Here is a 24,885-nt window from a genome sequence, read left to right on the forward strand (position 1 = left end):
GTAACAGTCACTTGCAGGTTTGCAGTGCTGTCAGTGATGAAGCCCCTCTCATGTTAAAAGACGTGTATTTGGCTCAAAGGAGGGGGCATCAGTGGTCACTGCTCACACTACCTCATCTCATAACCAAGAACCAAGATGTAAAAAACACACAATTAGCAATTCAGAACCAATATAAATAAGCAACGATTAAGAAATAATAAAAAAAGAACTGTCACTAGCAGTTAATGATTTTTCTATTCATGCTTAACTTTGGTAATTACTTACTGTATGGCAGCTTGCAAACCAGTTATATAGCACATATCAAAGAAGAAGTAAGCCAGGATTTACACACCAGAACCACAGCCAGTCTCATGGAGTAGTTACTGTGTGTGAAGACGAGAATCCTTCAGTCATCTTCATCCATCATCCATAATTTTACAGCTTTAGTTTTGAACATATGATCACATTCAAAGATAAGGTACACCATTAACAACACAATTTCTGTACTGGACCTCTCGTTTTGGTTTACCAGTGATATATGATGCCTGATAAAAGGCTCTCATTTCTTCATTCACTGATTTATGATGCTGAATGGCTTTTCTTTGCTAACAGGCTCTAGCCCTATCACACTCTCTTGTACAGAGCTGAGAAGATCATTTATAGATTTTTAATCTTATTTAGTCTTATTTTTCATCCACAGTGTTTCTGGATTAAGGCATAAATTGGCTCTTGAGCAAGATGTCACTATCACTGAACCTTTCCAATCCCTCATTTTCAGTTCATGAAGTCCCGCTCTGTCAGACCTCTGGCATTGAGAATTTGCAATGCTTTTGAACTCTACTCTGTTCCCTGGGAACAACGGAATGATGTGTCTCTTATGAGTCAGTTTGCTGCAGCTAACAGCCAGGTCTCTCAGACAAGCAGGGAATCCACAAGCTGGGAGTCGGTGGTTACCGGAGGCTGATGGAGTTTGCCGAGGAGAAATGAAACACACCGTATCTGACCGGGAGCAGACAGGCAGGATCTGAAGACGGGGCAGAAAGGGGCAGGGAAGAACACCACAGGACAGGACCGAGGCAAGTTTTGGGTCTTCAGGGTCTCAGATTTTGTAGAACTGTGGTTTCTCATTATTCAGGTTCACTGGTAGTGTGTCTTAAAGTCAAGGCTTATCTTAGCAGGAGCTCAGCAGCTCAATGACAGAGCACCCTTCTCATGGCGTTTCAGGAATTAAACAGAGAATCTCTATTAATTAATTCAAAGTTTGGTTGCTGGCTTGACAAGTCAAATCGAAAGGTGGCCTGAGCTTGAATTGGAGCCCGGGGAGAAATGTGATCACTCGCACTCGTAGGAATGCTGCAGGTCTGGGCATGCCAGTTTTAAATTAAGCATGGATTATTAAAAGAAAAGCCCTAAAACACACCATTCTCCTCATCATATTATGGAAGAGGCACAGAGGCTCTTACACTATGCTAACTGCAGCATTGAGTAGGCCAGAGGAGATAAAAGCAGAAAGGATAAGATTGGTATTCAGAGTATAGGTATGGAGAACTGGTAATGTCTAACGGAATCGTGCAATTTCTCTTTCAGCTGAATATGCATGTAGCACAGCTTGTGACAGGATCCTCCTGAACTGACCCCTTCTACACAGATTGTGATGCTATTCCCCACAGGTTTGATACTTCCTTCTTTTAATCCAGAGTTTAAGAATGATGCAAGGGGCCTGGCTGCATCTCAGTACGCATCTTTGCTTCCCAATTAATTCTCTTTATAATATCATTAGGTTTCAGAACATTTTTTTACATAGGAATGGAGTGAAAATCACACCAGTAGATTAGATTTTCAAATTTAATATATATACACAATACTGTACATTTTTACTCCATCATATGATATTAGAATATTTATAAATATAATATGTATTGTGCTTATTTTCTTTTCAGTTGCTAGAAATACATGGAAGGCAATACTAAAGTATGGTTTGGAGTTTCATGTTTCAAATAAAGGATCATCTCCCCAAAACCCTGGTGTTCTTACTCTGCCATTCCTTGCTTCTCTCTCCTGTGAATTTCGAAAGAGACATTTTCTGCAAAATGATATCGGAAACAGAGCAGCAAAATGAGGTGAACGCTGAGACTTCTAGCAGCTCCACAGCCTCTCCGACAACCAGTTAGCACAAGATTTTGACAGCAGCAGTCAAACCATAATAAATGCAGCCTGTTTTTGTGTCATTTCCTACATATTTCATGGGGTGCAATGCTAGTAGTTTGCAATCTAAAAGGAACATGTGGCACAGAATTGTCAAGCTGATGTAGACTCTCTCTATGGACACAGCCCCCGTAACCATAGCGATTCCAGGTACCATGGTACCATTCTGCTGGTTTATTTTAGACTTTTTTGCTTTTTTCTGACATGTAAGATCCAAAACTGGAAAATGTATCTTAAAGTTTAATACTTGTTCTTTTAGGTAAACAGCCTTGTCACAATACACCTAACAACTTCATACCTGAAATCATCCTTACATCTTGAATAAAATTATATCTCTTGTAGCCTTTTTCCAGCATTTTTGAGTAACCCTGCTGACCACATCTTTGAATCGTGAGATGCCTACGAAGAGTTCAATGTTGGTGCAATTTGCTCTTTGGTTATATTATTGAAGCCAATACTCTGGTTTCTTTCAAGAAATGGCTGGATTAAATGTTTGGATCAATGAACTACTAATTACAAAATGGGCTAGATGGGCCCAATGGCCTCCTATCATTTGTAACTTTTCTTAAGTTCAAAATACTAACTTTCAAGACTGCCTCCTGTACACATGAGACTGTAAGTCACATCAGTTAAGAACACCTTCACTTCCGAATTATGGAGCTCACTATTTTGTTTCCTGTGACTGGTTAAAAAAGGAAAGAAAGAAGAGGAATCATTAGAGGATTTAAAATCTATAATTTTCATTGTTTTACTCAGGCAAAATACAGCTTAACCATCACACTCTCTTGTTAGAAAATCACTTGGGGAAAATTAAAAGTTTTTTTGTACATTGTCACAAAGCAGAGTACTCTTTTATCAAGAGATAAGCTGCAGAGACCAGTTCTCTTTTTATTCATAATAAATTGGACTGTCAGCTGCTTTCTAGCCCTGCTGGATTACATGCCAAAGGCTGGCTAACTGACTAATAGCCTTATTTTGGAAATGTATATTGCTGATTGCTAGAGGCACAACTCAACATTTATTCCTCGGAGTGCACTGGTCAAACTCTGGAGTCTTGTGGTTTAATAACATCAACTTTTAAAAAATGTGTTTTAATTAAACTCTCAGTTACCTTTACACAGAAAACAGGTGTTACTGAGCCTTTCCACACACCAGAATTCCAGCAGATACTGTACCATCCAATTTGTTCTCACAACATTCCCTCACCAACACACTGTTCTGGAAAACCAGCGTGACGCAGAACCGACACCGCAGGGATCAGAAAGGTTGAATGTCCTGCGTCTTTTTCTGCCCTGACCAGCTCCTCTCTGTCTAATGATTTGGACAAGAATCTTTCAAGTAGTTAACAGAGAGCCTTCTGGTCCCAATTCTGTGTATTCACCCCTCATCATTCAAGAATAGGAAAAAGAAATATAATCACTTAAGAAAATTTAACACAGTTATTGTGCATGGTGTGTTAGCAGCTTTCCATGGCTTCGGTACACATATACCATTGTGCACTTATCTGGTTCTGCTGGTCTGTCTAATGCTTTAGTGTGTTTCTATGATTTTCCATGGTAAAAGCTTTATAAAGGATTTCATGTCCTTTTGTTTTAAAACCCAGGAGGTATTTATATAAAACCTAGCTTTCTTTTCCAACTGCTTTACATTGCTTAATGAGATTTTGTTTTGTTTCGTTCCCTGTTGTTTCCACTGACATATCCTCACAGCTTTAACAAACAAAATCCTTCTTTTTTATTAAGGAGTAAAGGCTCCATCCTAATTGCTCCTGCTAGATAATCTGGAGTTGTGAATGCACAAGCAAAGTTTATATATATAAGACTAAACTAGAACAGTGAAACATATATACAGTATATATAAAATACTTTACCACAAGGTCTTGCACAGAACAGGAATGAAAAATAACAAACAATGCAAAGGAACTCCTTTAAATCTTCTGTTTGCTGTGCACCTCTGCTCTTCCTTCTCCAGTAGTAATACAGTTGCTGTAGTTATTTTGGAATAAAAAAGACATTTCAGAAGATCTGTGACCTTTGATAACAAGAAGTATGGATGAGTCAGACTGAAAGAGTACTCTGTTATATAAAGCTAGACCTTAGTCACTCATGTGAGTCTTTACTGTATGCATAGTACATCAACTACTAAATCTAACATTTACAGTACAGGATTCATCCACAAGAAAGAACAATTAATTCTGAAAGTTACTCATGCCCAGAGATATCTTGATTTTTTTTTACTGTAAAATCTTCAATGAACCATGAAGATGCAAAACACCTGCACATAAAAAATACTTAACAGGGCTGAACTGGACCATTGTGTTCTTTGGCAGTAAGATGAATATAATTTTAACTTCCACCCACCACACATGTCTGTGGTCATCTCCTTGCCATATAATGAGCAAAGACTTAAAAATCTAACTCATTTGTGGTGTATGAAATGGGACATAAAGGGATGACTAAAATTAAACATAGCTCTCTTGCCAGAAGTTGCAGTTCTCACCGATTTAAAATGCAGTTTGTGGTGGTGCTGAAGTTGCAAGAAACTGAGAGGTTCTCTATAGCAGCAATAATCAGAAAATGAATAAGGAAACCCTACCTGTTCATACAAAATGACTTATTTTAGAACAGTTAGAGAATTTTAAAGAAAAAAAAACATTTTTTAAAAAACGAGATGTGTACAGTAAGAGGAAAAAACACATATGCGCAGAACGATCTTAGATGTGCCATCACATCAGTGGCCTTCACAGATCAATGAGGCTAAGTCTAGCAAGCAGGTTCTCTCTCCTGTGACCCTTGAGACACCAGACGTCTGTAAATTGAAAACAACTAATCCTCAACATTGATTATTTAGAATGATTTCTTATCTATACAACTACACATTTTGCAACCACCATAATAAGACACATTGCTAAAGCTTTTCCAAGTAGTCGTGATCTAAGCATTGGCCTGAAAAATGGATAACAGAGTTTATTCATTTTTTACCATAGTACTTCAGTAATAAATAATTGGACAGATGAAGTATATTGTGAAGTGAATTCAGATCACAATGGACAGAGAAAATAGTAGTAGTATATGATGTAAAGGTGTCCTTGTAACAAAGATTAAAATACTATTCAAAAACTGCTATGTTGTCATTAAGATGAAGGAATTGTTTTTTTTCTTATGAGCTTTCAATTTCAGTTTCTCTTGCAATTTGTAAGATGTTTTAGAGTCTATAATAATATTTAATAATAATATTTGCAATGTAATATTTTACAGCCTGGGTAAATGATTATTTACTGTATGCAGCTTGTGAGCAATGTTAGCGACTGAGGTTATCAGCTAATGAGAAGCGTGGGTATTCATAATACCTTTGGGAAAACAAATGCTGTTGTGGTGGGGAAGCAGTCTTGCACTGAAGCATGGAATTCTCTACACTTTTTGCAGATATAGTCAGAGCAATGATCAGTGATGAGGTAAATATCCACTGTATTCGCACCTTGTTTCTTGAATGCTATGGTACAGTAATTATTGTGTGATGGTGGACTTTATTACACATTTCGCAACAACTTGATGCCAAAGTAGGAGAAAACGCAAGAAGACTATACCACTAACTGTATAATGAGTAAACTGTGCACGCATTTTTGGAAATTTGGTGCTTCGAATCATCCATCCATCCGTTTTCTATCCCTTTTATCCCAAACAAGATAGCAGGGAAGCCGGAGCGGATCCCAGCAAACAACAGGCGCAAGGCAGGGTACACCAGAGAGGACCCTGTCCATCACAGGGCAGACAGCCACAGACACACTCACTCACACCAGGGCAAACTTTCCCAGAAACCAATTAAGCTACCAGTAGATGTTTGGACTGAGGGAGGAAACCAGAGCACCCAGAGGAAACCCACACAAACGTGGGGAGAACATACAAACACCACACAGATAGCACCCCAGGAATTGAACCCAGGGCCCCAGAGCTGTGTGGCAGCAAATGCTAACCAAAGCACCACCATGCTGCTGTTACCAAATAAATTAATTTCAATCAATAAGAAATGAGGTCAGGTCAGTGTCATTGTTTAGCTCTTTTTTTCCCAAGGAGTTTGACTTGGTCAAACCATAGAAAACCACAACTCTCAGATTGATCTGGAATACGGTAGGGGTGAAAAAGCTAACTTCCCTGCATTCCCTGTCTGGGTAACCTGTTCTCAATCAAAAAAACAAATGAAACTCTCACATCCTGGCCTTGTAATATTATCTCATCCCTGTATCAAAATAAACTGCGGATTATATGTAATTATTTTGTAAGAAGAATTCTATTGTTTTTGCTATGCCATCAAGCCACAGCTGCAACTTTGTCACCTCAAAGAAGGAAAAAGAACAATGGAAAAACAGATATGTATTTGCTGTTATGTGTTTTGCCTTCCCCATTTAGATTCCATTCCCCAATGGAAAAGCTTCTTGAAGAAACAATTTTCAGAGTAAAGGCCAGTGTCATAACATTTTAGGTTTCATCCAAGTGATGAACTGACTGCAGAAAATAGAAAAGAAAAAAAAACAAAAGAAAAGCATAGGCATGCCAGTAAAACAGACACTTACAGTGCAATAAATGCTTGTGCCTTTTTCACATGACAGACACAGAGCTATTTAATTGTTGCTATTTTAATTTAAACTTTGCTGATGCACCACATTTCCCCTTGCAATTACAACTTACTCTATAAGCTGTCAAATACCATTGCTGCAGATCTCTAACAAAATAAAGAATAACATTACTTAAGGGCGATTACATTACCAGCATGCTGAATGCATAGAAAAGCCGTGGCTAAGAGATATTGCAGATTCCAATTTGATTGGAGAGAACTGATTAGCAAGGCTCTTGATTGCATTTTGCATGTACCTCAGTGGCTCAGTGATGAAAATCAAATTTAAGTGGCAATCGTTAAAATCACAGCCTGCAAAATTCCAACAATAGTACCTAACTTCTCAAATCAGTACTGTAATATCCAGAAATTATAATATTTTTCAAATAAAAAATATTATACAAATAAAAGCATTTACTATCAAGTCAGAGCTCTAATGAAGGCCAGGCTTCTATTTTAAATTATTGTTAAAGCTAACAAGTGTTTCCATGAGAAACCTTTTGTCCCTAAAACATTTTCAAGGTCATCTATAGAAACATACATTTCTAGCTCAGCTGTGAGATCTGGGATCTTTATTGAATGATATGTTTTAGTGCTCATTAATGTGAAAGATGGCTGTGCTGGAAACTAAGTGGTTTTTCCCCTCTCCGTTTAGTGACATGGGCAGCATAACTGCTATGCGCTTCACCACTGGTGGTTTTCTTGATTGAGCCTTCTAGCTAGCGACACAAATTACCGGTAATTTAAGGTGTTTCTCAATTACACTTGTATTTTGCTCCAGTGAAAATTCAATACCCCTAGCTTTTCTGCCATTGCAATTTATGACATTGTCCAGGTCAAAAAAGCTGTTTAAAGACACTGTCACTGTATTTTGCGTTTCAATACTCATTTTCATCTTATTGGAGGAAAATTTGATTTTATGTATCAAAAACACAGACAACTGTCTGTAACTAGTATATTTAAAGCACGTTCAAAAGACTTTTACTCTCTAAAGGTGTCTTGTGCGGACACCAGTTCTTGTATTACAGGTATTTAAAAATGTTAATTACTTCTGTTCTAAGAGTTTAATTTGATATTTTATCATGTTGTACTGTACATGATAGATAAGAAAACATTATGCAAGTCTACCATGGTAAATTTTCAGGAGCTGATGTTTTCTCTAACAAAGAAAGCTCTACTTGATGACTAGACTGACAAACTCTAAATGTACAGTAGGACAAACAACAAATGAGAATCAGACACACTAGGATGTGAACCAAGCATATAACGGAATAATAGGAAAAAGGAGGTGATTAAGCCTGCAGTGAAATCCAACACATTTCCATCGAGTCCAGGCACATAACAACTGTCTGCCCTGGATTTTATTGCTAGATTGCCTCCAGCCCTTCTTTCAAATAATATTTGTCTCACTTTACCACATTGTTTTAAAAAAAAGCAGGAATCATAAAAGAAACTTTGCTGGTTTGCTAAAGAAGTGTGAGAAGCTCATTATTGTACAGTTCAGGGCTGGATTTCTGGATGCAATTGACCACGAGACTTAACAGCCGCGTCAAAGTGTTGTCATAATGCAGCTGCATCCCGGCTCTCACAGGAGATCAGTCTTCAGTTAAAAACAAACTGGCATATTTGTTTATATTTATAGCCATCTGCAGGTTGTCACTGCATCACAGTTTAAAGCCGGGATCACGCTAGCTCAATTCTTTAATATGGTACAGCAGGGATGATGAGAAATAAGCACTCATGAAAAATCATAGATCTTTGAATAAGAGAAGATAAACACAGAACACCTATAGATGTACAGACTTCACAAATAACGGTACTGCAGCATATTTATAGAGTTCTCCCTATCTTTGGAAAAAGGTCAGCATTTGAGTTGGTCAAGAGACAAGATTTCTCTATCCTTATCACAGATGCGATTGGCAGTAAGCTGTACAGGCCAAATTAAAACAACCTGTAAAATGTCCTGTAATTATTATTACATCTAATAATAATTGCCTGCCTTTACTAAATCCTTGTTGATTATCCACTAGAATCCTGTTGCCATACAGATGATTCTCTAGTTGGGTTCTAATTACTGTTTCCATAACCACATGTACAGTAGACTCAACCTTACTCAAACTTACTTAAATTAAAAGTAATACTGTATTTCTGAAGATCATGTACAGGTATTTCTAGTTTTATAAACATAAATAAAAATACAGAGAAAGTGAGGCAGGTGTATACAGGTCTGGTTTTATATGACAAGACTCCTACAGGAGCATCTCCTTTGGAATGAAATGATGAAAAAGGCACATTTTCTGACTTTACTCCTGATGTAATAATGGCTTTTTTCATTTTCTTTATGAAGAAGGAAATATAAGTAGGACCAAAAAGATATTCACTCCCACGCATTTGTACTAGGAAAATTGGACTGTAACCTTTACAGTCAATGTCATTTTCACCCTTATGGCTTTAGATAATCATATTAAATCATATTTTAAAAAAAGATGTTTAATGAATGACACACAACACATCATAGTGAAAGAGGAAATTCTGAAAAATTGCCAGAGACACAGGTAAGTCACCATTTTTAAAAACTGGCTGAAGAACTGGGGCAGAGAGGAGATCTTTAGGTACATGGAAATTCATAAGAACAAACAAAGAGAGGCTGGCCTGTCTAGCCCATTCAATAAATAATAATTAATTAATCCAAAGCCTTCATCCAGTCATTTACTGAAAGAAGACAGAGTATTGGCTTCAACAAAATGGAGTGATAATTTATTCCAGACTCCCACAATCACTTGTGTCCACTATTTCGTTTTCCACTGACCATTCTGATGGTGTCCAGTGGGTTGATGTCTTGGGACAAATGGTATCTGTACAAGCAGACTGCGCCTGAACTGCAGGGGCACCAACGTTTGAGAAGCACTGATGTGGTACTTGAAGGGTAAATGAGGGAGCTGGGGGTGCATGGAGATGACAACAAGCCAGTTTTATTGAGCTCAGGACATCTTAAAATAAGCAGCACATCCCTTTGAAAAAAGCTCATGCCTCAGTGTAAGAAGCACGTGAGGCTACTGCAATAACTGAAAACAATAACGTTATTAGAATAATTGAATCATGGCCAGAATAGGACGTCACAAACAAAAACAAAATTAATGGGATTGCAACTTTTTTGGAAACACAGACAGGATAGAAAAGCAGGTGGTATATATCACAAATAACCTTCAAGCTAGAGAAATGATGCAAGATGGTACAGGCAACCCAGAATCTACATGGGTTAACTGGAAAATATAAATTCTAACACCTATTGCTTGAAGAATAGGTTCATGTTACAGACCATGTAATGCAGACATGGATACTAGTTGTTCACTCCAGTAGATTAATGGGATACGAAGGTTCAGAACAGAGTTGACATTAAGGATGGAAGCTTTTCCAATAGTAGACAGCAAATAAAATTGAATAAATCACTTTTTCCAAACACATAAATTGAAGATATCAAATCAGATGTCTCTTATAATACCCTGTATTAACAAATTTCATAGATGAAAATTACCACCGAACTCATCCAAAACAGAAGAGCCACAATCTCCATTACTGCACAATACAGAGTCTTATAAGAAACACAACAGCTAAAAGAATCTTAGAGGAATTTTAGAGAGGAGCTGTAACATTTTGTTCAAACCTCTACCCTTACCTTCCACCAAACTAAAATCAGCAGCCATATCACCCTGCAGCTCACAACTGGCAACCCACTGAAGCTAAGCAGGTGTGAGCCTGGTCAGTACCTGGATGGGAGACCTCCTGGGAAAAACTAAGGTTGCTGCTGGAAGAGGTGTTAGTGGGGCCAGCAGGGGGCGCTCACCCTGCGGCTCATGTGGGTCCTAATGCCCCAGTGTAGTGACGGGGACACTATACTGTAAACAGGCGCCGTCCTTCGGATGAGATGTAAAACTGAGGTCCTGACTCTCTGTGGTCATTAAAAATCCCCGGGCGCTTCTCAAAAAGAGTAGGGGTGTACCCAGGCGTCCTGGCCGAATTTCCCATTGGCCTTTATCAATCATGGCTTCCTAACAATCCCCCTCTATAAATTGGCTTCATTACTCTGCTCTCCTCCCCACTGATTGCTGATGTGGTGTGAGCGTTCTGGGGCACTATGGCTGCCGTCGCATCATCCAGGTGGATGCTGCACATTGGTGGTGGTGGAGGGGAGTCCCCATTACCTGTAAAGCGCTTTGAGTGGACTGTACAGAAAAGTGCTATATATGGGCAATGGGCAATCACATTTTTTGCTCATGGGTTTGGGGGATGTGAAGCTGTTAGACCAGGCCTGTCCAGTCCTAGTACTGTGGAGCTAATGTGTTTGCAGACTTTGAAGGTCTTTTTAAAGCAGCAACAACCTAAGAGCTAGGAGAAGCTGTTAAATTGGTCTAGTTCAGCCCAATCAGCTCAACAGTAATCAGCTGGTTTTGCTCGTTAAGTCACAGACACACCTGCAGACACACCAGGCTTCCAGAAGCCAGGGTTGGACTCTGTTGCATTAAACAGCTGCATTTATTAATAAATGCATGAAAAGAATTTGACCTGACCACCCACAATTGCACCCACATATAAAACAGAGCCAATGAGGGAGGCAGGTTAATTTTCTTGAAGCATTGTGGGTACTGTATGCCATTTTTATTATTAGGCTGCTGAAACAGTCTCAAACTCAGTAGGACCTTTCTTTATTTTTCAGTATCAAAAAAGCAAGCCAGGCTTTGGTCTGTGATGTGCTATTGCCTTGATTGTTTGAAAGGCCAGCTTCAATAAAAGCAAAAATTGCACCTGTCATGAAAACCTTTCAGGTTTTGGCAAATGTTAAATGAACAACAATGAAAAAACAGGCACTTGTGAAACATTTTGTTTTTAAGATTCTACGGAGCTCTTCTTTAAGCAATATGTTTCAATTTTCCAGTTTTCTTTTGCAGCTGCCTTTCCTTTAATGTGAAAGGAAACATCCACTTAATTTCACCCATATTTTAGAAAGGCATTTTGGTAGACTTAATATCACGATTCAGTTTCATAATGTCTTATTAATGCGTCATTTATTTTTAACATAAGGTTAATAAAAAGTTACAAAGCATAGATTACATTTCAGCATTACAGAGATCATTAAAATGTACTAATGTTATGCTTTCCAATTCCCCCTTTATATTACATAGAACAATATCTACAAAATAAGGTCATCTTATTTCAACATTTGATAACACTTTAGAATAGGAGACAGCTATAATACATGCATTACTACATTATTACTGAACCACAGCTTGCTGAGTGACAGTAAATGCTTAATTCATGTTTTATTAGTGACATACGAAAGGTATGCATTAGCTATTTATTACTGATGAAAGATCCTGGGCCAACCTTTAAATGGGAGTGAGTGTTGTGTGTTAATTAAAGATACTAAAATACAAAATATTTCATTTGTATATAACTAGTTCACATTTACAGTTGCCACCTGCCATTTAAATAACCTACAGTATACTGTATGTAATGCTTTATTAAAACACTACATCTTTATTAATCCTTAATTAACTATTCAGAAATCATAACGAAGACAAGATTCTTAAGCCAACATTTAATATAAACAAAGTTATTGAAGATGAAGATCACTTGAAGTTCTAAGCCTCTTGCTTTTGCAAATATACAGTAGGCCTTCTACTTCTAAGTTAGTGAAACAGAAAACAAGGAATATTCCATTTCATTCATGCCCTCTTACTGAACTACAATATATTGCTTACTCTGAAATACCGCATCAAAGACCTGTGTTCCTGCCTAATTATATTCAGACATTTATGACCGGTGTACGTAGTCATGGAAACAACATTTTCCATTGCCCATCAGAAGTTTTTGTTGTCCCATTCAACCGGCCATAGAGGAACGTGAAAGTTCCAAATACAAGCGTATCTTTGGAAGGAAAATGGATCATGCAAAGTTCACACAGGCAGGCACTCCAGGCCAGTAATAGAGCCCAGGATCCTCTCAGTGTCAGCCAGTGAATTTCTGTCACGATATCAATTTTCTTTTTTTTAATGTAAAAAGGATCTGTTAAAATGTTTATCATGAATATAGATATAATATCACACATCATCTACAGAATCCTAAAGTCCCTCTGATTCTGAATTTTTGATTTGTGTATGTCATTATGTTCTAAATAAAATGTTAAATCTATGTAGGTTTTTCTCCCTACTAATGGCAGATTTTAATGAGCCTTCATGACAGCACCTCATTAATCTACCCTGCACTCAATACAGTACTAAAACTGACATTGATTTTACATACAGAAACGAATACATTTTTCTCACTCAGTTGTGTGCAGCCAGCAAAGAAATCCAAAAAAATTTCTGCATCACCATGTATCTTGGAAACAAATAATTTTATGCATTTTTTTTACTCAGTTTTACTGATTAACTTAGAAGAGGATCTTCATAAAAACATTTGAAATTCCTGCAAAATGTATGGTAATAACATTTCTGGTATTGGGATTTCAACAATTATGCTAATCTTTTACTGGATTTTACAAGTGGACTGCCAAAGTGAGTTAGGGGTTCATAATGAGGACACATCATGGACCATAAGTAGCAAGACTGTGAACTGGGAGACGATGGTTATAGAATGAAATAGTATAACACCAGATTGTCAGGAGCACTGCAGCAATGTGTGTAAAATGGGGTTCTTTTGTTTTTGCCATTTTAAGATATTTCTATGTGTTAATAAAGCAAAAGCACAGAAAAATTAATGAAGCACTAACAGGCCCAGATCAGATTTACTACAGCTGTAGTACCATTTTCCTCACATGATGCACTGGAATGCACACACTTCATAATTGTAAAAATGTATTTCCTAATGCAAGTAGACACAGGCAATCACTGCAATTTTTCTTCATTAATTTGTATGACTGTCCTTGCTGACAGCAACATGAAATTACAACAGATGAAATGCTGTACAAGCTGTCTGCCCTCAATAGGCAATATTTTCACTTTTCTAAGGAAAAAAAAACTTATATTAAATGCAATTTTCTAGTCCAACTGTTCTGTGCAGTTCAAGGTTTTTAGCAAAGGTTACAACAGCTTGCTTAAAACATTTTGACCCTACTGCTGTGATACCTCCTTATAAATTCCTTAATAATAAAGACTGGCATGGAAACAGTTTTGCATAACAAAATGTGTTTCCTTCTTTCCTTGTGATGATGCCAGTTTATTGTATCTTAACACCTGGACTGCAGGATAGTAATCAAAGATACATCTGAGTTAGAGCAAAGCAATTCTTCATTTATCAGCAAATTACAAATGAAGAATTAAAAAAAGACAAAAACTTCAAAGTGCTTTCCTCTGCATTAAGGACACATATTGTAACAGTGGGTTAAAACAGTTTTGGATATATTATTTGTTATGTTGAATCTCATATACACAGCATAGTCAAATCACTGGCACAGAAAGGCCATGATGCTACAGTATACACAACAGAGCAATCATATCTATTGTATGCCTAACAAATGCTCAAATGCTAAGGATTGCGATTATTTTTATTATGAGATATTTCAGAAGGGTTAACATGGATATGAAACATGAACCCAGCTTTCCCTGGCATAAGTTGTAAAAACACTGAAAATGTTAATTGAGTATTAAATGTAAAATCCAACTGCATTTCTACAATGGTTTGTAATTTCCATAGAGGGAGAATCATTTTTTTTTTTCGATTGATCAACAAGCATTTCATTCTCCAGTACTTGTTTGTTTTATCAAACTGTTAATTCAGCTCCATCACATCCTCTGCCGTATTGCCGTTTTGTAATTTCACTTAATAAGTTTCGGTCCCAAGGGGAATTGGAGATATTGCACAAAGCCATTGGGTTGCAAACCATATCTTCCGTTGGCAATAATACGCGACACTGGGCAGGTGAGACGAAGTTGAAGATAGAGGAGGACTGGGGAGAAAGGCAGTTGGCAGAACAGCATCATGAAGGATGATGGAGGGGAAGTGGGGAAGGGAGTAACCTGTTGTTACTGCTGCCGAGACTACAATCAGGATGCCGAATGAGCAAGGACCAGGGTGCAGACAGTGCGGGCGCCGAGGGGTGTTACAGGCTTGGCTCCAGGGACGTGGCTGTGCTGGAGCTACTTGGAAGGCTGAGGGAGGAGGGTGGCACGGTGACTCATGGGAGTGGCCTGTCTTCCACGGCATGCGGAAAGGCCGGACTGGTTTGGCTGGCTTAGAGAAGAGACGCTGGGCCGAGGAAGAGGGGCGAGCGGGCTGGTGGGGGCTGTGACAGGGGTAGATGGAGGGCAGGCCGATGAGACTGGTCACCGGGAGGCTTGTGTGAAGGTCGGGGGGTTCAGGGAGATGGAGGGGAGGAGGCTGATGTGGGAACAGGGTGAAGGATGCGGACAGGCAGTAAGGGATGAGCAGAGTGCGAATGCTGGTAGGTGGCGAGAGCGGACTGGAGTTGGAGTCCCAGGGAGGGCTAAAGGATGTTCCGTTGCTTGCTCAGATGGCAGCAGCGCTGGGGAATGGTTTCATTTGAGCAGCCGAGAGAAGAAGGGAGCCACAGAGAGTTGCAGAGTAAAGCTTGTCTACCCAGACCTGCAAGTGCAGTGGCTAGAGCCATGATCGTGATACAAAGGTGGTAAAGCTGGGCGACATTAGAGTGTGACCTCCTGCACGGCATTTAAAAACTCCCTTTGCTCAGTCTTAGTATCCACACCGTTTTTGAGGCACATTTAGATTATAATGCACACGACACATTATAATCTATGTGTTATGCCTGGGGCAGTGGCAGTCCTATGGGTTCAGTGAGTTCTCTGACTTTTCCGTCGATCTTCATCTGCACAGCCTCGGTTCTCTTCATCATCCCTCGCCTGTTTTTTTCCTGCAGCTCTTCATTTATCTCCATGACCAGCCTGCATTTTCAGTCCTAGCACTGTGCCTCGCAGATGGATTCCTTACTCCCTCAGCGGGTCAAGAGCTTGTCAACACCACACTGCGGCATAACAATATTTCTGTCCAAATATTTGGGTTCACAATTTAAGTTTTAATTTTACTTTTAAGTGCTACTCAAACCAGGATCTCACTATACTATTTTTGTTTTTTTTCTTCATTTTGTCTAGATCTCATTCTGATGACTCTGTATTTTTGCTACATTGCCTTGTTGTGTCCTTCTCCCTGATCATTGCTTTTTACAATGCTGCAGTACTTTATATAATTTCTAGTTCCTTTGGTTCAGACATTTTTGTTCATGGATATTTATTGCATTTTCTCCTAGGTGTTTTAAACAGGACTCTTTATCATCATCTAAGAGTTGTAGACCAATTGGCTATAATTATTATTGGCTGATGTTGTTTATTGCTAATGGAGGTATGTTTAAAAATTACAAACCTTTCACATCATTTAAGGTAATGACACTGATACAAAGCACTAACAGTGCGTGTAGGCTGCTGTGATCCCATGCTCTTTAGAAAAAAAAAGGCTTTATCATAAAGGTTTTAGTGTACCTCTCTGGAGAACTACCCCGTTTAATACATGTTTTGCTAATTTTTTAATGATCAGTCTCTTTGCTTATTATTAGACATATTCCAAAATATCTGACTAATAAGTTACTATGCTTAGTTTTAACTTTCCAAAACTTCTAATGGTTTATTCGGTTAGTTGTCAACGTTTCCAAGCCCGGAGGTAAGATCAGAGGAGAAGAGGAAGCCAGAGATTGACAGAAAAGCAAATAATAAATTGTGCAAAGCTATAGCTCCCTGTTGTTGTATTAGTGCACCTGATGAATTCGTGACCTGAAGCTCTCCTAACCCCTTAGTGGCTGAAACAGATACAATTTATCTTGTCAAAACACCCATAATGTTACTAAATGGCTTTTTTCATCTTCTCACTGGATAACCAACAAATCAATCCTTTAACAGAGATGGGTAGCTGTTTTTATGTGAGTACTTGTGCTGCAGACTCACAGGAGGCTTCACTTCACTGGCCTATACCTCTCAAATCCACACAAGGCTGGGATCACAGTTATGCCACTCTGGAAAGGCTAAGTTACTGTTTCTCTTTAATCTTTACCTAACCCGCGGGTCAGCCTCTCACACAACAGCCAATCAAGTGTTCATTCGTCACTGAGCTCTACTGTCACGCTAAGTAGTGACATAGCCTGAGGTGGTCCTAGTGCAGCCATTAAAAGTACTTCTGGTTAAATGGTGATAATATGAAATGCCATTTTAATTGCACAGTTTATGGACAAAGTTTATGTAAAATATGTATGTTTTGATTTTGCATAATTAACTAATCAAATAAGATGGTTGATTTTTTTTCAGTAATTAGGTTATATGCAAAGCCTCTGCTAAGTGGAAAATCTACTGTATTGGCACAAACAGCTGGTCACTTTGTCAATTTTGTAATTATTCTCTACAAATTCAAGACAATATACTTGCTCCTCTGGTGTACTGTAGGTATACAACTGCCCTTTTTACAATATCTTTTCATTAGGCTCTGTAAACAATTATATGATTTCAAGGCAAATTAGTGAGAAAAATATGCACCAGATTTATTTATTATACTTTCTTGGTTATCAGTATGTTGAATGTAAAATGTTTGATATTGTTCATCATTTTGTCTTCTGTCCCAGGGAGAAGGTAATGGGAAAGGAGTACAGCAGAAAGGATAGGGATCCTGCAGTGAGGAATGGTTATGTAACCATTGTGCGTGTGGAAAGACTCTGAGCTAACCAAAACACATGAGTAGAGTCCACCTAAAAAACACTAGAGCCATTTTTCACTAACATATTGCTAAAATAAATGAACAACAACATTTATTTCTTTAACAATTTTGGCAGCCCCTAGAATACCTAATATTTGAGATTTAAAAAATAGTTGCACAAAATACTGTATATTCACTTTAATGATAGATAGAGGTAAAGATATATTTAATTTATTTTTTATGATTTTTCAAAATGAACCCTTAACTTGTTAAATGCAAACTTTGCGTCTGGAGGGATAACTTGCCTGGAGCACAAAATATTTATCTTTAGGATGTTTATTTTTATTAACAGAATAATACAAAAAAATCGGAACGACAAATAGCAGGAACATTTTCTTAAAATTACAGGTGCCTGATGCCTAGTTTCATAGGTTGCCATGGGAACTTGGAAGGGCCTGCTTTGACATCCTGTATACATGAACATTGTGTTCAGCAACTGAGGCAGGGGGACATTATCTGTATTTCCGAACGTGGCACCAAGGTGGGAAAATTACTAAACTGAAATGTCGTGTTCCATATATTCTATTTAAATGAAAAGAGTGTCTTAAACAAAGGCCCTCTGATGTGTTCATTGTGCCATTAAATGTCAGTTGAGACCCTTGGTTGTTCCTTGCACGGCTCGGACTCCATTCCCCGAGGGAAAGGCCTATCATGGTTTTGAAATGGTTTCTCCACCTTCAGATGTTTCTCATTTCCCACTAAGTGAACTGCTGCTGTGGGTAATCAAGAAAAAAAAAGACTTCAATCAGACTAAAATGATGTTTTCTGCCAGCCTATAACAAATAACTTTCAGCAATTCATCAACTTCAGTACAGGTCTAGAATTTACACAAATTGCCCAAATCACTTTGTTGTTGTTAAAGCACATAATAATAATAATAATAATAATAATAATAATAATAATAATAATAATAATAATAATAATAATAATAATAATAATAATACAACATGAGAAGCAGTTCTGAAGTCCACAGAAATTGCATCATATTTCTAAATAATGAAGGTTCTGATACTTGATAAAAATCACACAGCAAAAATCTATGCCGTTGGTTCAGGAAGTTTCACTTCTTCCTTTTTTTGATATTCTAAATTGTGGGATACATTTAGTGAATTCTTGGTTTCAGCAGTCTTGTTTTAAAACTTGTCTACAATGGTTATTGTTTCATAACACCTATACAAAGGCACAAGTGGGTATCAGACTTAGACATACTATAAAATTGTGGGGCCAGCTGAGCATACAAATATTACCAGAATATTTAGGCTGACTACGCCTGAACTTTTTTCACAGAGTGACAGACCTCAGTTAAAAACGAATAACACTATTTCTCAAAGCGCAGAAAGCTCGAAGGATGAGGAATGTGTTCCTTCTCTCGTCATCCTACTGCCTTGGCTTCTCTAAGTGGCACAGAAAACGAGGTCACTTTGAATTCCTCTGTCCTAAGAAAGGAGTCCAACAAAACAATCTCACGAGGTGATAGACAGTGATGAGGTTGTGAAAGGTGCCCTAAATGTGACATTTTGAGATATACCTGCACTGCAAATAAATAAGGAGTAAGCCTTCCTGTAGTTTCAGATGGGCAAAATATAAAATGCTAAAATAAATGTTAAGTGCCAAGATTACACAAGCAATCAGATTTTTTTACAATGGCCCTAGCTTTCAAAGACTCTTTACCAGTATTATTAAAAGGGCATAAGAATCACAATTGTGCTCCAATGATTCTAAATTGATGCAATAAAGGTGTTATGTACAGCATTTTGCTTTGTTTGTTATCTATTTTTAACAGCAATCCTGGATCTCATCTTAAGGTGACTAAAGATTTGAACTTCAGTGCTATAATGAGAAGCTATAAAAAACCAGCTAACTCACAAAGGATGCCATCTGCACTGTAATACAGTCTGTGTAATCTAGTACTGCACACAAAGCACCTGTATTGAACTATCCCAAAATAGAAACAGCCAACAGAAGATTTGGCACAAATAACAATATAAATACCCTTCACACAATGATGCAGAGCACTGAGGCACATCAAGCACATAAATGCAGGGTTTTATTTTTTTCAGAGAACAGTTATGGTTATCAAAACTGATAAGTGCTGCTCAAGAAACATTAAAATATATAGTGTGAATACGTACATGAAACTAACCTGTAAAACAAATATCGTTTTCTGTTTTTCCAGCATTTTTATAGTGAATTTGACAAGGAAAAAGCCATTTTTATACAGCATATATTTGCACAAGGCACTCTTTCTTGTAAGGTTTTCATCAAGATTTTCTTTTTCCTTAGTTCCAAAGTCATAAACCAAGCACCAACTATAGCTGTGACCGAATCCATAAAGCAAAAGAAAACCTCGGGGCTCCTGGTTAATAATGTGCCACACATAGAGCTGAATTAATGCGTTAACATGGAAGGGCAAAACTGTAATTGAAGGAGCTCCTTCCAGGATGTCAAGATGGATGAGCAGCTAAGAAGTACATCTATCTGATCCTGGGATATATGGGATTTTAAGCCTTTCGAAGAGTCAATTTAACGCATGTTGGAGCATTGATTTTCTGCTAGATTAGTAAGTGATACCAAATCCCGCCTATTAGTTTGACATGATGACTATTGTTATGGAGGGATGCAGGGTGCAGCTGACAGCCCTCATCTGCAGGATGATGCTGCGATAAAGATCAGAACATTACTGGAATCCTCTTTGATGTTCTACACCCCTACCCATTTTACACTAAAGCACGTTACAATTCAGCGACAAGCGTCAGTGACAGTATTGTGGCAACAATGACATCCAGATCTTAGACAAAAAAATACAAAGAGAACAATGAAAGCCGTACTTTCCCTCTTTTGTCAATGCTGGAAATGGCCAGAATTAGTGATGTGCATTAATGATTTATGCTGAGGAAGAGTTTTAATTAATTTTATTTTTTTTAAGTGTATAAGATAGTAACTAGTTGGCTTTGAAAAACGCCTTTTACCTAGCAACAGTATTTATATACAAGGTAAAATTGCATCTTAAGAATAAAGTGGTCAATTATAAAGAAATGTTTGTAGAGAGAAAAACAACTGCTAATATGGAAATTTAGAATGAGCTTTCCTGTGTGAATTTGCTGTATAAAACTCATTGCGTTTACCATCTCGTTGGAGAGGTTACTCACAGATCTGTATGGGAGACTGCTCTCAGATCTGCATGATTCTATCCTCCCCATGCGCATGAATAAAGGACTCTGCTTGACCACAGCTAACCTGAGTGAAGAGTCTTCTTCGACAATGCATAAATCAAATGATACCTATAGACGATTCACAAACACTATTTCGCTTGTTTTCTGAAAAATAGATCACTGTTATAAACTAGTTATACTGCAATTGTGTAGCCTAGTGGTTTATGACATATTTAAAAAGCAAGCTAAGCTGTAATGATCAGCAAAAGCATGATGTTTAAGTAAATTTTGAAAGGTGATTCAAAATAGGCAAAATAAATACATTAATCATGTAAAGGAAGTTAGAGTTTATTCAGTACAGGCAATTTGACTTCTTTTTGCAGTTTCAAGTTTTAAAGTTTTTTTCTTTATTCCCAAATTTTACCATGATTTTCCACAAGAGGACACATACAGTACAGTGGGAGGCTGCTGTATGTCTCCCCCATAAACTTGGATTAGCTTCCTAAATATAGACCTACCCCTAATGCTCAAATAAGATCCATGAAGACACTCAGGGGATAAAGAGAAAAATGGATTTGCTCTGCTATCCTTAAGGAATAAAATCCACAAAGGCACATTTTTGTTGCTTAGAAACCTTTTCAATAGAATCCCATGCATCAGAGTGTTAAGAAGCCCACACTCCTGATAAGAATTTAATTGACAATTTAAAAAAAATAACCAAAGAAGTAATTTACTGAACACATCAGGTTAAATTTGCCTCTGTAGGAGACACTGTTATTCGTTGCTGTTTATATCCTCCTTGCCTTCTTGCGACGCACTGTGGTTCTGGTTAAGGTGATGTAATCTCACCTGGCTATGTTCTCTCTCAAACGAGCTCGCTACGCTTCTCAGCCCAATTTACCTTAAAAATGCTGATATGTGCTGACTCGCAGCTGAGCTGCCAGTGCCTGGGAACCTTTGCATTAGAAAAGTGATATCGCAGGAAAGCCACAGTTATTATCCAGTTTGAGCCTGTGTGTTTGGTGGGGTACGGAACACAAGACTTAAATGCTGAATCAATGAGGTCTATTAAACTGGTACGTATGAATGTGGTAAAAAAATGTAAATAAATATTACATACTGTACATGAAGATCAATATTCTTGAAGAAACAAGCTAGAGGAAATGTTGGAGCAGCACAGGGTTTCTTTCCTGTACTCTGCAGTGTGAGGAGCTCAGAATACACAGAAACAGGTTAAAGAGGCACGAATCAAGCCCAGGGTATCAACAGTCCAGTGTGAACCTGAGTCAAGAAGACTGGGATAAGAGAACAAGAAAATATTGAAAATTTCCAGGTAAGGACAACATTTCCTTTTTCCTATACGAAGGAGAATATATATTAGTAATACTTTAGACTAGAAAAAGCAAGAAACACTTTTTAAAAGATACTGGGAAATAAGTTGCCCGAGAGTTTGGATATGCACAGCTGAAAGATGTTTCAAGTATTTTTTTATCACTGTCAATATGGTTTTTCAGTGTGTCGTTCTTTGTGAGGGTGGAAGATGGATTTTTCAATATGACTGACCTGAGTTACACAGAACTTAAGTAAAACTTGAGAAATAACTTTGCAGGTTAGTTGTTCTTATAAGAGATGTAGCCCTCCAGACATACTCTGCTGCTGAACGACTTCCTTGTTTTTGCTGCCTCCATCATTGCTCTCAATAACAGCTATCAAAAAGTAGCAGCTATAGTTTTGCAAGCCAAACACCCACCTGCAGCATTAACCGGGGGTAGTTTCAGACAGAGGTCACTGTGTAGCAAAGCCCTAAAAATCGATTAAAATAATACAGAAAGTTAAGTAAATACAGCGCTTTTTCTAATCAATGCTGTAATGACATACAGTAGCTAAAGTACTGTCTGTACTGTATGTTAAGTGTGTTTGTGTAGCAGAAGGGACATGACTTACTTTTGAAACTAAATGAAAGAAATACTGTATTGCATGAACTTAGGGGCACTCCTACCATCCTTCACAATGTCTGCTCTCTCTGGCAGAGATACGCGCCGTGTATGTGCTCCAGACCACATCCCTGAGTTGGTCCAGATTTTGATAGTACTCAGCTTCCACTACATGCAGATAGACACTTACTATTAGAAAATTTAACTCGACCAAAAGTAACTAACTTTTTGCTCGGAAGGTGTTTAAAAGTTTAGCAGACAATGAACCTCATCTCTTGGACTTCAATATCAGATGGCCTCCATCACTTATGCTTGGGTAGGGCAACTTTTGTATGAGATAGAGTATTCAGAACAGATATTAAGGATTCCCTTATTTTACCCTTAGGGGAATAATTTTGGGATGGTATTTAAGACCAGGGGTTAAATTGGCAAATAGTTGGTACTACCCCTTTAGACATGCCAGGTAGTTGCATTTAACTTTAAACTTGACTCTCTTAAATTTAGCTTTCTCACCCTAAACATAGCCTCTTAGGAAGCAGAGGCTGGTTTAACAGCATGTAGAGAACAGGCGAGGTAAGGGTAAGGGAAGGGAAAAAATACTTCCTGCATCCAGCATGAAACCTTGATCCACTGGTTTAAAGTACAAGTCCAGTTTAATCCCAGTCTACAACTGCTCTTCTGGGATCGTGGGGCAACTTGAGAGCAGTAGCCACAAAGTATCAGTGACGTTGTGTCAAGAGAGAGTGAATGAATATCCTGCCTGTAAAAAAGAAAAAAGAAAGGTCCGTCTGGGTTTTTGTATCCAGACCTTCTACTTGACACTAAAATGTTCTGGTCATTTATAAACACCCGACAGCTCTGTGCAGCAGCAGTGATGCCTGTCTGTTAATATTTCAGTTTTTGCTTTGAAGATTTGCTCATCACATTAACAGTTCATAATTAATTAAAGGCACAGAATGGTATAATTGTACTCATTACACGTCTTTATTATAATTAGCGGGTAGTGTAAAGTCTGTCTCATTTGTCCTGTACTTACACAGCCTCACCAAGTAAATATTACAGTTGGGAGGACCTGAATTGCTCCAGAAAGAGGTTTTGTGAAAGAAAGGGTTTAAGATGATGGTGTAAGGTTAGGCATCTCAGTATTATTAAGTACACAATACACTGAACTCTGTTAGTCACATCTGTGGTGGAAAAACAATGCAACGAGCAGCACCTGTTGAAAGAGGCAGAGTAAATAAAAAGATTACTTCTAGGTAAAAGTCCTTTGTCCTAAACTACAGTAAATATAGTTCCAATTGCTCTCTGTAACAAATAAAAGTAAAATGATAAATAGTGGGTCACTGTAATCCTTCCTGACCAATGAACTGTTAGAGTTTCAAGGAGTGTGATGACATCCTGTTCAATCTTGGCAGCTTGCAGATGGGTTATTTCATCTTTCAGCTTTTTATTCTGAATGGTAATAAAAGACTGAAGCTAGAGGAGTCCTTGAAAGCACAAGTTATCTAAGGAGACAAATTCTATTTGTTAAACAGGTTTAATGTCTTATCTTCTTGTACTGGTATTAAAAACAAGAGAGACCACATATCTTCCTCACAGTGGTCAATATCCAATAAAGAGCATAGCACAGTGAACATGCTCTTAGTGAATTCACAGTTCATCGGGTTCCTTTTTCATTGGCAATAATGAAATGGAAAAAGCTTCTATGCTAGTTTTCTCATCATTGTGATTGGGTTTTTTTTAAAAACGAACTGTTTTTCCAACAATTGTAATTATATATTTGTTGCAGGTCAATCAATCTAGTTTGAGTCATATTGCAGTCAACAATATGAAACTGCAGCACCTATTTCTATCAACAGTGACTGTGTTTTATTTTAAAAAAAGGTCACGTTTAACACTGCTGCACCCATAAAAGTATGAATAAAAGTACAGTCATTCACAAGAGTACATTTTAAAAAAACTGTCAAAAACAAAAACAGACAATAATGGCTATTCGTACTCTTAGTACAGTTGTCTGAGAAATCTAAAAAAACAATAACTGCCTGATTAGAATGGGTTTTAAATTTTTATCCTGAGACTTAAATGAAGAGTAAAAACATAAATGAATAAATATTTTTCTTTGAGGGTACTGATATGGTATGTGTATACTGTATAATGCTCTAGTTAGTAGACTGGGTGAGAGCCTACAACATTAGGATTTAACCATGTAATGGTAACTCATTGATTATAGCATATTG

General features: G+C 37.8%; 1 protein-coding gene across 1 annotated transcript in view; it reads left to right on the plus strand.

Moving 5' to 3' along the window:
* Window positions 1-21,578: 21,578 nt before the first annotated feature.
* The window catches only part of syndig1l (synapse differentiation inducing 1-like), a 73,812-nt gene continuing 70,505 nt past the window's right edge, over window positions 21,579-24,885 (plus strand). The window contains exon 1 of the mRNA XM_088647994.1: window positions 21,579-22,047. The gene's annotated coding sequence lies outside the window, so the exon portion shown is untranslated. The remainder of the gene's footprint in view (window positions 22,048-24,885) is intronic.

Source organism: Lepisosteus platostomus, chromosome 10 (genome assembly GCF_059453375.1).
Source record: "Lepisosteus platostomus isolate fLepPlt1 chromosome 10, fLepPlt1.hap1, whole genome shotgun sequence".
NCBI classification, from domain to species: domain Eukaryota; kingdom Metazoa; phylum Chordata; class Actinopteri; order Semionotiformes; family Lepisosteidae; genus Lepisosteus; species Lepisosteus platostomus.